The following is a 12,248-nucleotide window of genomic DNA, read 5'->3' on the forward strand; positions in this document are numbered from 1 at the left end:
CCTCCATCCTTATGCAGAATAAGTCAAAATCTAACTGCAATCATCAAACCCTCCTCTCCCAATTTACAAACATTGAGTCTCATAGAGGGTAATGCTGAAAACTGGGCCTACACCACCATCCTGATTCTGAGGGAACACTATCAGAATAACATAGACTTGGAGCTGAACAGACTGTCCCAGCTCTCCACAGGAGGTTGGAGAGGACCCTTTGAGATCGCCACATGCTGGGCTAAGAGACACCTGGGCACGCGTTTGAAGCAAGAAACCCTGGACCGCTGCCAGAGAATGCTCACCACCAGGTTAAAAGAACCGGTCCCCCCCTCTCCTCCTCACTCTGTTGCAGAACTCACAGAGGAACCAGAGGAACACCCAAGCTTCGAGCTGGCTCCATCATCTCCACCAGCAGCAATCCAGCCTCTCTCTATAAGACCACACAGCGCAGCAGAAGCACATAAACGTTCCCCCAAGAAGACAAAGAAGAAACACACAGAAGGGGACAGCTCTCTACTGACTCCTCCTCCATCACGAGAGAAGCCCACTCCTGCAGCAGAACCATCTTCCATCCTGGGGCTGCAGCCAGCAGATGCTCAGCGTGTGTCACAGGAGCAAAGCAGCGAAGCTCCTCACTCCACCCCAGCGAGACGTGCAGCACATTCTACAGCAGCTGTGCAGGTATGCAGACCAATGCGACATGCCACCACCACCCACAAACTCCTAGACTGGCATCTTCACATACGTCAGGAGGTTGTCATTATGGGGGATTCCAACATTGGCAGACTTCCAGCTTTTAAGTCTGGCCACATCCAGGTGGACAGCTTTCCTGAAGCCACATGGCGTGATGCGGAATTCCTTCTGAAGAACGCCACCTGCCACACCTCACCAAGGACCCTTTTACTGTCCTTTGGCATCCACCAGAGGACTCATGAGGACAAGGATGTCCCTGTGACTGAAATGTTCCAAACTGTTAAAGTGGCAGAAGAACTTTTCCCAGAGGCCAAAATTGTGGTCCCTGCAATCAAGTACTCACCTAGCCTGCCACCACAACAAAAAGCTGTGCTGGACTATTTGAATGAGCATGTCGTGGAACTATTTAATCACATCCCTCTTTCAGGTGACTCTGTTGAAACAGGCCAGAACAATGTGGACTGGACTGCAGACGCAGCGTTGAGAGTTCTGCAATACTGGGGTCCCTGGTTAAAATAATTCCCCCTTAATCTGCTTTGGAGGGAGGGAAAATACAGAGTGATCAACATTCATTTACATCTGTTTCTTTGTTTTCAGAGCAGCTCCAGCACAAAAGATGGTTCGCAACCAGTGTCTTTCCCTCTGTATCCAGAAGAGGGACTTAATGTGTAAACCAATCAGGTTGATTTACCTTTCTTTTTTATCCAGCAGATGGAACCAAAGAGTCTCATAATCTGAATGCTTAATTTTGACTGTCAATTTCTTTGGGCTTAACCATGGCTGTTTGACCTTCATTGAACCATCTTCATTTAACTGTCCCTGGTCCCTACCTCTGACCCTAACCAGATGGGTTTGGTCCCCTAACCCTAACCGGATGATTACTTTGCCCTAATCCTAACCCCTTTGGACCCATAAGGCCCTATACTTACCCACTTAAAGATTTGGATCCAAAATAATGGTAAAATTTGACCCATACCTACCTGCTGTGATTACCAGACAGCTCCATCCACGAGCACAACCCTGAAACAAAAAGAAAAAAATAAAGTTAAGGGGAGATGAAGGTGGAGCCATGGTCGAGACAGAGATGGCCCGTGCATCAGGACCCCATGCTCGGCATGGGGTTCTTAATTTTCTCACTCCTAATCAGCCAGAGCCCTCTGATTCTTTGCCAGGCTTCTTCCTTTTCTCCTCCATCATCTAACTCCAGTTGGAAGGACACATGCTGCAAATATACAATCAGTTCAATTTTGATTTAAAAGAAGAAAAAAGTATTGGTTTAAAAGCATTTTGTAATGTCTGATTGGTAACCTTACAATATATGTTCATGTTTTATTGTTCAAATAGTTTAAACATGACTCCTTTTATGTGTAAATAGTTAAAAGTGATTTTTTTACATGCAAGTACAAAATGACAACAGTCATTGAATGTAACCCTCCGAGTTGGAATATTCCCATACTCCGCCGGGCCAGTGGAGGGCGCACTCTGCCCAGAGACAAGCAGCGATTGGTCACTGAAGGACCCAGGTGCATTTTGGGTATTGATCCGTGTTGTTGACGGTGACTTGACTTTGATCTCCAGACAGAGCGGACCTCACTCGGAGCGCAGCTGCAATTGCAGGTTTTCATACTCTATTCGAATTTATTCAAAGCCATTGCCTGATGAAGACTCTTTACTGTTCGAAACGTTGCAACTTCGGCTTGTATATAGTTCTATTTTAAACCTGAACGCTCCATTAATAAACCGAAATTCATCGGTGAAAACACGACTCGTCCTCCATTTTGTATTAGCTTTAGCTTCTTAGTAGCCACGTCTGATAGAGCCTTATTGAGCTAATGTGGCACCGAGGCCACATGAAGGCGACTGGATACAAGTCCAATCCAGGAGATGCAGAAGAAGAGGCCGTGTGTTCGAGCGAGACTACAGCAGCACGTCATCCAGTCATCCACACCACATCAAGGGGCGCTCCTACGCTGACGCAGCCAGGGGGGACCCGCAGCAGCAGAGAGAGCCCAGCCCTTTTGAGCGACAACACGCACGACGCCGCAGTACACCGCCAGCATCCTATTACTGGCGTGTTTACCCTGACGATGAGGAGAATCTGCGTGCTCAGGGACCCCAAAGGATCGCCAGATACCCAAACCAAGAGGGCGGCCACTGGGTCACAACACGGGGAGCGGAAACCAGAGCCCCCCCACATAGAGTGCAGTCGGACGACCCAGACTTTACACAGAAGGTGCGTGTCATTAATAAACTCATAAAAGCAGTGCACCACCTTAATAATGTATCCAAAGAGGCTTATCCTCCATCCTTATGCAGAATAAGTCAAAATCTAACTGCAATCATCAAACCCTCCTCTCCCAATTTACAAACATTGAGTCTCATAGAGGGTAATGCTGAAAACTGGGCCTACACCACCATCCTGATTCTGAGGGAACACTATCAGAATAACATAGACTTGGAGCTGAACAGACTGTCCCAGCTCTCCACAGGAGGTTGGAGAGGACCCTTTGAGATCGCCACATGCTGGGCTAAGAGACACCTGGGCACGCGTTTGAAGCAAGAAACCCTGGACCGCTGCCAGAGAATGCTCACCACCAGGTTAAAAGAACCGGTCCCCCCCTCTCCTCCTCACTCTGTTGCAGAACTCACAGAGGAACCAGAGGAACACCCAAGCTTCGAGCTGGCTCCATCATCTCCACCAGCAGCAATCCAGCCTCTCTCTATAAGACCACACAGCGCAGCAGAAGCACATAAACGTTCCCCCAAGAAGACAAAGAAGAAACACACAGAAGGGGACAGCTCTCTACTGACTCCTCCTCCATCACGAGAGAAGCCCACTCCTGCAGCAGAACCATCTTCCATCCTGGGGCTGCAGCCAGCAGATGCTCAGCGTGTGTCACAGGAGCAAAGCAGCGAAGCTCCTCACTCCACCCCAGCGAGACGTGCAGCACATTCTACAGCAGCTGTGCAGGTATGCAGACCAATGCGACATGCCACCACCACCCACAAACTCCTAGACTGGCATCTTCACATACGTCAGGAGGTTGTCATTATGGGGGATTCCAACATTGGCAGACTTCCAGCTTTTAAGTCTGGCCACATCCAGGTGGACAGCTTTCCTGAAGCCACATGGCGTGATGCGGAATTCCTTCTGAAGAACGCCACCTGCCACACCTCACCAAGGACCCTTTTACTGTCCTTTGGCATCCACCAGAGGACTCATGAGGACAAGGATGTCCCTGTGACTGAAATGTTTCAAACATTCAAAGTGGCAGAACAACTGTTTCCAGATGCCACAATTGTAATCCCTATGATCGGATACTCACCTCGTCTACCACAGCAACAAAAAGCAGTCCTTGACTATATGAACGAACACATTGGAGAACTGTTTAATCACATTTACTTTTCAGATGACTCCATTGAGACAGAGCAGGACAATGTGCACTGGACTGCCGACACAGCCGTGAGGATGCTGAAACTCTGGAGTCCTTGGTTAAAATAATTCTCCCCCATCAACCTGCTTCAGAGGGTGGGAAAAGACTGAATTAGTGATCTAAAATTTAAAATCCTTTGTCTTTGTTTCAGGACAGCTCCAGGTCATATAAAGAGCAAACCAGAGTTTTTCCCTCCTTGTCCACCAGAGTGTACTAACGAGTAACAAATTCTAATATTAATGTTTTGACATGTCATTTTTGGACTTACCATGGCTTTTTGTCTTTCCTTTTAATCATTCCCCCTCAGGTACCCCTAATCTCTCCAGATGATTACATCTTTTAACCCTAACCCAGTTTATTTTGATCTCTAACCCTAACCAAAGAATTTTTTGCCTCAATTCTAACCCTAATATTCATAAAACTTTGAACTCATCCGTTTCAATTTAGGGGTTGAAGGCGATGCTGTGTTTTTAACCCTTCCTTACCTGCAGCGATTTCCAGACAGGTTTCCTCGGCACAAGGGAACCCTGAAACACAAGGGCATAAACACTTTCCAGAGGAGATGAGGGTGGAGCCATGGTTGGGGCAGGGAAGGCCAGTGCATCAGAATTCCATGCGTATCGCATGGAAATCTTAATTTTTCTCACTCCTAATCAGCCAGTGCCCCCTGCTTCCTGGCCCGGTTTCTACCTTTACTCCTCAGATGATCCACTTCCATTCAGAAGGATATGCTGTAAAAATGCAATTAGTTCAATGTTATTGTACATGGAAGATATTTCAATCAAGATGCTTTAAGGATAATTTGCTTCATTTGTTATATAATTTCATGTTTTACAGTTCAAATAAGCTTTTTTTAAAAAAATATTGTTCTATGTGAAATTTTAAAATCACGAGTGTCATTGAATGCAACCCTCCGAGTTGGCTTATTCCTATTTTCCACCGTGCCAGTGGAGGGCGCATCCTGCCCGGAGACAAGGACTGATTGGTCACTGATGACCCCAGGTGCATTTTGGGTGTGCATCCGCCCTGCAGACGGCATTTTGTCTCTGATCTCCAGACGGAACGTACTTCACTCGGAGCGTAGCTGCATTTGCAGGTTGTCATACTGTTTTTCTACTTATTCAAAGCCGTTGCCTGATGAAGACTTTTGATTGTTCGAAACGTTGCAACTTCGGCTTGTATATAGTTCTATTTTAAACCTGAACGCTCCATTAATAAACCGAAATTCATCGGTGAAAACACGACTCGTCCTCCATTTTGTATTAGCTTTAGCTTCTTAGTAGCCACGTCTGATAGAGCCTTATTGAGCTAATATGGCACCGAGGCCACATGAAGGCGACTGGATACAAGTCCAATCCAGGAGATGCAGAAGAAGAGGCCGTGTGTTCGAGCGAGACTACAGCAGCACGTCATCCAGTCATCCACACCACATCAAGGGGCGCTCCTACGCTGACGCAGCCAGGGGGGACCCGCAGCAGCAGAGAGAGACCAGCCCTTTTGAGCGACAACACGCACGACGCCGCAGTACACCGCCAGCATCCTATTACTGGCGTGTTTACCCTGACGATGAGGAGAATCTGCGTGCTCAGGGACCCCAAAGGATCGCCAGATACCCAAACCAAGATGGCGGCCACTGGGTCACAACACGGGGAGCGGAAACCAGAGCCCCCCCACATAGAGTGCAGTCGGACGACCCAGACTTTACACAGAAGGTGCGTGTCATTAATAAACTCATAAAAGCAGTGCACCACCTTAATAATGTATCCAAAGAGGCTTATCCTCCATCCTTATGCAGAATAAGTCAAAATCTAACTGCAATCATCAAACCCTCCTCTCCCAATTTACAAACATTGAGTCTCATAGAGGGTAATGCTGAAAACTGGGCCTACACCACCATCCTGATTCTGAGGGAACACTATCAGAATAACATAGACTTGGAGCTGAACAGACTGTCCCAGCTCTCCACAGGAGGTTGGAGAGGACCCTTTGAGATCGCCACATGCTGGGCTAAGAGACACCTGGGCACGCGTTTGAAGCAAGAAACCCTGGACCGCTGCCAGAGAATGCTCACCACCAGGTTAAAAGAACCGGTCCCCCCCTCTCCTCCTCACTCTGTTGCAGAACTCACAGAGGAACCAGAGGAACACCCAAGCTTCGAGCTGGCTCCATCATCTCCACCAGCAGCAATCCAGCCTCTCTCTATAAGACCACACAGCGCAGCAGAAGCACATAAACGTTCCCCCAAGAAGACAAAGAAGAAACACACAGAAGGGGACAGCTCTCTACTGACTCCTCCTCCATCACGAGAGAAGCCCACTCCTGCAGCAGAACCATCTTCCATCCTGGGGCTGCAGCCAGCAGATGCTCAGCGTGTGTCACAGGAGCAAAGCAGCGAAGCTCCTCACTCCACCCCAGCGAGACGTGCAGCACATTCTACAGCAGCTGTGCAGGTATGCAGACCAATGCGACATGCCACCACCACCCACAAACTCCTAGACTGGCATCTTCACATACGTCAGGAGGTTGTCATTATGGGGGATTCCAACATTGGCAGACTTCCAGCTTTTAAGTCTGGCCACATCCAGGTGGACAGCTTTCCTGAAGCCACATGGCGTGATGCGGAATTCCTTCTGAAGAACGCCACCTGCCACACCTCACCAAGGACCCTTTTACTGTCCTTTGGCATCCACCAGAGGACTCATGAGGACAAGGATGTCCCTGTGACTGAAATGTTTCAAACATTCAAAGTGGCAGAACAACTGTTTCCAGATGCCACAATTGTAATCCCTATGATCGGATACTCACCTCGTCTACCACAGCAACAAAAAGCAGTCCTTGACTATATGAACGAACACATTGGAGAACTGTTTAATCACATTTACTTTTCAGATGACTCCATTGAGACAGAGCAGGACAATGTGCACTGGACTGCCGACACAGCCGTGAGGATGCTGAAACTCTGGAGTCCTTGGTTAAAATAATTCTCCCCCATCAACCTGCTTCAGAGGGTGGGAAAAGACTGAATTAGTGATCTAAAATTTAAAATCCTTTGTCTTTGTTTCAGGACAGCTCCAGGTCATATAAAGAGCAAACCAGAGTTTTTCCCTCCTTGTCCACCAGAGTGTACTAACGAGTAACAAATTCTAATATTAATGTTTTGACATGTCATTTTTGGACTTACCATGGCTTTTTGTCTTTCCTTTTAATCATTCCCCCTCAGGTACCCCTAATCTCTCCAGATGATTACATCTTTTAACCCTAACCCAGTTTATTTTGATCTCTAACCCTAACCAAAGAATTTTTTGCCTCAATTCTAACCCTAATATTCATAAAACTTTGAACTCATCCGTTTCAATTTAGGGGTTGAAGGCGATGCTGTGTTTTTAACCCTTCCTTACCTGCAGCGATTTCCAGACAGGTTTCCTCGGCACAAGGGAACCCTGAAACACAAGGGCATAAACACTTTCCAGAGGAGATGAGGGTGGAGCCATGGTTGGGGCAGGGAAGGCCAGTGCATCAGAATTCCATGCGTATCGCATGGAAATCTTAATTTTTCTCACTCCTAATCAGCCAGTGCCCCCTGCTTCCTGGCCCGGTTTCTACCTTTACTCCTCAGATGATCCACTTCCATTCAGAAGGATATGCTGTAAAAATGCAATTAGTTCAATGTTATTGTACATGGAAGATATTTCAATCAAGATGCTTTAAGGATAATTTGCTTCATTTGTTATATAATTTCATGTTTTACAGTTCAAATAAGCTTTTTTTAAAAAATATTGTTCTATGTGAAATTTTAAAATCACGAGTGTCATTGAATGCAACCCTCCGAGTTGGCTTATTCCTATTTTCCACCGTGCCAGTGGAGGGCGCATCCTGCCCGGAGACAAGGACTGATTGGTCACTGATGACCCCAGGTGCATTTTGGGTGTGCATCCGCCCTGCAGACGGCATTTTGTCTCTGATCTCCAGACGGAACGTACTTCACTCGGAGCGTAGCTGCATTTGCAGGTTGTCATACTGTTTTTCTACTTATTCAAAGCCGTTGCCTGATGAAGACTTTTGATTGTTCGAAACGTTGCAACTTCGGCTTGTATATAGTTCTATTTTAAACCTGAACGCTCCATTAATAAACCGAAATTCATCGGTGAAAACACGACTCGTCCTCCATTTTGTATTAGCTTTAGCTTCTTAGTAGCCACGTCTGATAGAGCCTTATTGAGCTAATATGGCACCGAGGCCACATGAAGGCGACTGGATACAAGTCCAATCCAGGAGATGCAGAAGAAGAGGCCGTGTGTTCGAGCGAGACTACAGCAGCACGTCATCCAGTCATCCACACCACATCAAGGGGCGCTCCTACGCTGACGCAGCCAGGGGGGACCCGCAGCAGCAGAGAGAGACCAGCCCTTTTGAGCGACAACACGCACGACGCCGCAGTACACCGCCAGCATCCTATTACTGGCGTGTTTACCCTGACGATGAGGAGAATCTGCGTGCTCAGGGACCCCAAAGGATCGCCAGATACCCAAACCAAGATGGCGGCCACTGGGTCACAACACGGGGAGCGGAAACCAGAGCCCCCCCACATAGAGTGCAGTCGGACGACCCAGACTTTACACAGAAGGTGCGTGTCATTAATAAACTCATAAAAGCAGTGCACCACCTTAATAATGTATCCAAAGAGGCTTATCCTCCATCCTTATGCAGAATAAGTCAAAATCTAACTGCAATCATCAAACCCTCCTCTCCCAATTTACAAACATTGAGTCTCATAGAGGGTAATGCTGAAAACTGGGCCTACACCACCATCCTGATTCTGAGGGAACACTATCAGAATAACATAGACTTGGAGCTGAACAGACTGTCCCAGCTCTCCACAGGAGGTTGGAGAGGACCCTTTGAGATCGCCACATGCTGGGCTAAGAGACACCTGGGCACGCGTTTGAAGCAAGAAACCCTGGACCGCTGCCAGAGAATGCTCACCACCAGGTTAAAAGAACCGGTCCCCCCCTCTCCTCCTCACTCTGTTGCAGAACTCACAGAGGAACCAGAGGAACACCCAAGCTTCGAGCTGGCTCCATCATCTCCACCAGCAGCAATCCAGCCTCTCTCTATAAGACCACACAGCGCAGCAGAAGCACATAAACGTTCCCCCAAGAAGACAAAGAAGAAACACACAGAAGGGGACAGCTCTCTACTGACTCCTCCTCCATCACGAGAGAAGCCCACTCCTGCAGCAGAACCATCTTCCATCCTGGGGCTGCAGCCAGCAGATGCTCAGCGTGTGTCACAGGAGCAAAGCAGCGAAGCTCCTCACTCCACCCCAGCGAGACGTGCAGCACATTCTACAGCAGCTGTGCAGGTATGCAGACCAATGCGACATGCCACCACCACCCACAAACTCCTAGACTGGCATCTTCACATACGTCAGGAGGTTGTCATTATGGGGGATTCCAACATTGGCAGACTTCCAGCTTTTAAGTCTGGCCACATCCAGGTGGACAGCTTTCCTGAAGCCACATGGCGTGATGCGGAATTCCTTCTGAAGAACGCCACCTGCCACACCTCACCAAGGACCCTTTTACTGTCCTTTGGCATCCACCAGAGGACTCATGAGGACAAGGATGTCCCTGTGACTGAAATGTTTCAAACATTCAAAGTGGCAGAACAACTGTTTCCAGATGCCACAATTGTAATCCCTATGATCGGATACTCACCTCGTCTACCACAGCAACAAAAAGCAGTCCTTGACTATATGAACGAACACATTGGAGAACTGTTTAATCACATTTACTTTTCAGATGACTCCATTGAGACAGAGCAGGACAATGTGCACTGGACTGCCGACACAGCCGTGAGGATGCTGAAACTCTGGAGTCCTTGGTTAAAATAATTCTCCCCCATCAACCTGCTTCAGAGGGTGGGAAAAGACTGAATTAGTGATCTAAAATTTAAAATCCTTTGTCTTTGTTTCAGGACAGCTCCAGGTCATATAAAGAGCAAACCAGAGTTTTTCCCTCCTTGTCCACCAGAGTGTACTAACGAGTAACAAATTCTAATATTAATGTTTTGACATGTCATTTTTGGACTTACCATGGCTTTTTGTCTTTCCTTTTAATCATTCCCCCTCAGGTACCCCTAATCTCTCCAGATGATTACATCTTTTAACCCTAACCCAGTTTATTTTGATCTCTAACCCTAACCAAAGAATTTTTTGCCTCAATTCTAACCCTAATATTCATAAAACTTTGAACTCATCCGTTTCAATTTAGGGGTTGAAGGCGATGCTGTGTTTTTAACCCTTCCTTACCTGCAGCGATTTCCAGACAGGTTTCCTCGGCACAAGGGAACCCTGAAACACAAGGGCATAAACACTTTCCAGAGGAGATGAGGGTGGAGCCATGGTTGGGGCAGGGAAGGCCAGTGCATCAGAATTCCATGCGTATCGCATGGAAATCTTAATTTTTCTCACTCCTAATCAGCCAGTGCCCCCTGCTTCCTGGCCCGGTTTCTACCTTTACTCCTCAGATGATCCACTTCCATTCAGAAGGATATGCTGTAAAAATGCAATTAGTTCAATGTTATTGTACATGGAAGATATTTCAATCAAGATGCTTTAAGGATAATTTGCTTCATTTGTTATATAATTTCATGTTTTACAGTTCAAATAAGCTTTTTTTAAAAAATATTGTTCTATGTGAAATTTTAAAATCACGAGTGTCATTGAATGCAACCCTCCGAGTTGGCTTATTCCTATTTTCCACCGTGCCAGTGGAGGGCGCATCCTGCCCGGAGACAAGGACTGATTGGTCACTGATGACCCCAGGTGCATTTTGGGTGTGCATCCGCCCTGCAGACGGCATTTTGTCTCTGATCTCCAGACGGAACGTACTTCACTCGGAGCGTAGCTGCATTTGCAGGTTGTCATACTGTTTTTCTACTTATTCAAAGCCGTTGCCTGATGAAGACTTTTGATTGTTCGAAACGTTGCAACTTCGGCTTGTATATAGTTCTATTTTAAACCTGAACGCTCCATTAATAAACCGAAATTCATCGGTGAAAACACGACTCGTCCTCCATTTTGTATTAGCTTTAGCTTCTTAGTAGCCACGTCTGATAGAGCCTTATTGAGCTAATATGGCACCGAGGCCACATGAAGGCGACTGGATACAAGTCCAATCCAGGAGATGCAGAAGAAGAGGCCGTGTGTTCGAGCGAGACTACAGCAGCACGTCATCCAGTCATCCACACCACATTGATGGCGGCCACTGGGTCACAACACGGGGAGCGGAAACCAGAGCCCCCCCACTGACGCAGCCAGGGGGGACCCGCAGCAGCAGAGAGAGCCCAGCCCTTTTGAGCGACAACACGCACGACGCCGCAGTACACCGCCAGCATCCTATTACTGGCGTGTTTACCCTGACGATGAGGAGAATCTGCGTGCTCAGGGACCCCAAAGGATCGCCAGATACCCAAACCAAGAGGGCGGCCACTGGGTCACAACACGGGGAGCGGAAACCAGAGCCCCCCCACATAGAGTGCAGTCGGACGACCCAGACTTTACACAGAAGGTGCGTGTCATTAATAAACTCATAAAAGCAGTGCACCACCTTAATAATGTATCCAAAGAGGCTTATCCTCCATCCTTATGCAGAATAAGTCAAAATCTAACTGCAATCATCAAACCCTCCTCTCCCAATTTACAAACATTGAGTCTCATAGAGGGTAATGCTGAAAACTGGGCCTACACCACCATCCTGATTCTGAGGGAACACTATCAGAATAACATAGACTTGGAGCTGAACAGACTGTCCCAGCTCTCCACAGGAGGTTGGAGAGGACCCTTTGAGATCGCCACATGCTGGGCTAAGAGACACCTGGGCACGCGTTTGAAGCAAGAAACCCTGGACCGCTGCCAGAGAATGCTCACCACCAGGTTAAAAGAACCGGTCCCCCCCTCTCCTCCTCACTCTGTTGCAGAACTCACAGAGGAACCAGAGGAACACCCAAGCTTCGAGCTGGCTCCATCATCTCCACCAGCAGCAATCCAGCCTCTCTCTATAAGACCACACAGCGCAGCAGAAGCACATAAACGTTCCCCCAAGAAGACAAAGAAGAAACACACAGAAG

General features: G+C 47.6%; 1 protein-coding gene across 1 annotated transcript in view; it reads left to right on the forward strand.

The window, feature by feature from the left end:
• Positions 1-11,181, forward strand: part of LOC111947055 (uncharacterized) — a 46,584-nt gene extending 35,403 nt beyond the window's left edge. The window contains exon 2 of the mRNA XM_078930800.1: positions 1-11,181. This exon is cut by the window's left edge and continues 34,764 nt beyond it. The gene's annotated coding sequence lies outside the window, so the exon portion shown is untranslated.
• Positions 11,182-12,248: the final 1,067 nt, after the last annotated feature.

This window comes from Oryzias latipes, chromosome 14, assembly GCF_053564925.1.
Source record: "Oryzias latipes strain Hd-rR chromosome 14, Olatipes_Hd-rR_3.1".
NCBI lineage: Eukaryota > Metazoa > Chordata > Actinopteri > Beloniformes > Adrianichthyidae > Oryzias > Oryzias latipes.